This window comes from Elephantulus edwardii, unplaced genomic scaffold (assembly GCF_000299155.1).
Source record: "Elephantulus edwardii isolate Elephantulus edwardi_28Jun2011 unplaced genomic scaffold, EleEdw1.0 scaffold00116, whole genome shotgun sequence".
Taxonomy (NCBI): Eukaryota; Metazoa; Chordata; class Mammalia; order Macroscelidea; family Macroscelididae; genus Elephantulus; species Elephantulus edwardii.
The window spans coordinates 11,373,812-11,376,594 of record NW_006399866.1 but is presented as its reverse complement, the minus strand read 5'-3'; positions in this window follow the sequence as shown (position 1 = coordinate 11,376,594).

The window sequence follows — 2,783 nt, the reverse complement described above, 5'->3', positions numbered from 1 at the left end:
CAAACCCAGCCTGGACTTCCGGCAGCTCTACACTACTAGTGGTGTCTTTTTGTGATTTTTTAGGAAATTTATGAATTGTGCTTTTTATGCCTAGTTTAGAGCAATAAGGTTCTTTATTATATTACATATACAAAGAAAGGAAACAGATTGTGCGTAATTTCCTAAAAATTACTACAGGGCTTGGTTGGTTTTTTTAAACAAACAATACCACAGCCACACACAGCACAGCCCAACTAAATATGAAAACCTAGATTGGACGCTGGAAGAAAAAAAAAGGACATAGTGGGACAACTGCTGAAACTTTAATACTATCAGTATTTTATATCAGTATCAGTAATATAAATTGTAGGGAGCTCAGGTGGTCGGTCTAGTGGTAAACTTTGCTACAATCTGATAACAGGTTATGTTCTATAGAGTTGGAACCAACTCCTAGCTGTCCCTCTAGGTTTTTGGAAACTGCAAATCACTTGGGAGAAGCTGGTAAATTCGTACTCCCTACTTTTGGTTGGCTGTGCAACTCCCTACTGTCAGGCCCCAGAGCTCCCAGTCTTTATTCTACCCCTAGACATTGTGATCTAATTAGTCTTAAGGGGGTGACCTAGGCTTTTTTTCTTTTAGATTATTGTAATGCAAATTTAAGAACTACTGCACTGTGATGATGTCCCTTACTAAAAAAAATCCTAATCTTAGTTGAAGTAAAAACTCAACTGCCATCAAGTTAAAACTGACTCACAGTGGACTCTCCAGTTTTCTTAGGTTGTAAATTGAACAGGAAGAGATTGCCAGTTTCCTGCTGTGGAAGTGGTGATGGATTTGAACTGCCAGAGAAAAGTGCACAACGCCCTATGGACTAACCACCAGGGCTCCCTTGTGGTGGTGGCATGTGCCATCAAATCGCTTGCAACTCATAGCGACCCTATCAACAGTCCTGAAACCTGCTATATCCTGGGCCAACTTTACTGTCTCTGACGCATCACACCTAGCCTCATTATCCATCACTGTATCAATCCATCTCACCAATGGTCTCCCTCTCTTTCTCTGTTCCTCCACCCTTCCAATCATGATGTCACTCTCCAAGGACTGGTCCCTCCATGCAACAAGCTCAAAGTATGTCAGATGAAGCTTCAGAATCCTTGCCTCCAAAGAGCAGCCTGGCTTCACCCTCTCTAGGCCAAACCTGTTTGTTCTCCTGGCAGTCCATGGTAAATTCAACACTCTTCTCCAGCACCACAGCTCAAAGGCATCAATTCTCTGTCATCCTTAGTCATTTTCCAGCTCTCTGACACATAGCAAGCAACTGTGAAGACTATGGCCAGGATCAGGCACACTTTAGTTTGTCACAGGAATCCAGAATTAAGGTTGCATAGAGAAGTGTACTCGGGGTGGGGGGTGGGGGGAAGGGACGTGGGAATTGTATACTAATGAAGGAATTTTTTTTCTTTTTCTTTTTTTTCTCTCTTCGGAGGGGTAAGCAAGCTGGTGTGGAGGGGTGGGAAGGGAGAAAATTGCGACAATCAATGGAAATCCAAAACCTCTGTAAAAAAAATAATAATAATAAATTTTTTTAAAAAAAAGGTAGTGTGGTAATAGACACAGATCACTGGTAATTGGTTGTACATTATAAAGTATATGTATAAACACGATTGTATGAAAAAAAATCTCAATTGAAAAATCAAAAAAAGTCTATTATTACACTTTATAATTCACTGCCATTGATTCTAATAGCTCTATGAGACAGAGTAAAACTGCCCCAAAGAGTTTTCAGTTGTTAATATTTACAAGAGTAAAGTGTCTCCTCATCTTTCCCTCAAGCAGTGGCTAGCAGGTTCAAACTTTTAATTATTAATTTTGCTATTAAACAACTTCATTAAGCTCCATCTCCTTTGGCTGGATCAGCTGTCCATTGTTCCTCATTTTTCCAATCTAGTCATTATTCCTGGGCTTGTTTCACAAAAGTGTTTTTTCTCAACAATGGTGCCTGGAATTCTAAACCTAATTTAATCCACTAATAAAAAATCCTACCAATTGCTTTACTTTTCAAACCCATTTCTTTCCCTCCATCACCACCTGGCCGTGTTCCTAATACTTTCTCACCTAGGCTGTTAATCTAGCACTAACCTTCTCAATTAGTCTACCTCCAGCTTCACCTTCCAGAGAATTAAAACAATGTTTTTAAATTTTTTTCATTGGAAGTTTACAAATCATAGTGGCTTTCCACTCATTCACTGACATTGTTTTATAACATTAGTTACAATTGGTTAATGTATTTAGGCAAACATACCATACTACCTTTCCCCCTTCGTATATCTCCCAGGATTGATTCATTCTGTGTATAAACTTTTCTTTAGCTTTTCGTATTAGTGGTCTTATACCATAATTTTGGAAGCAGGAGTGGCATCCACTTCCTAAACATGCTCCAGAAACTCTATGCACTTTGATAAATGATGATAGTTTTAGAAAGGCTTCAGGCATTCTGTTCATCGGGTCACTGAGTCATGCTCAATTCGAAGGCAATCAACAATACAATGGCCTTTTTGTGACTAATTTATGGTGCAGTCTGTAGGGAGTTGCACCAGCCTGTCAGTTCAAATCCACCAAAGGTTCCACAGGAAAAAATATGGCGATCTCCTCCTGTGTGATTTACAGACTTGGAAAGCTGCTGGAGGGTCAGCTGTTGAGTCAATTTTTACTTGAAGGCAATAAGGAGGGATAAAAGTATGCCACCCAGCATAATTAGTGCTAAATTTATCTATGCTGCACAATATTCTACTAATGCTTAGTAA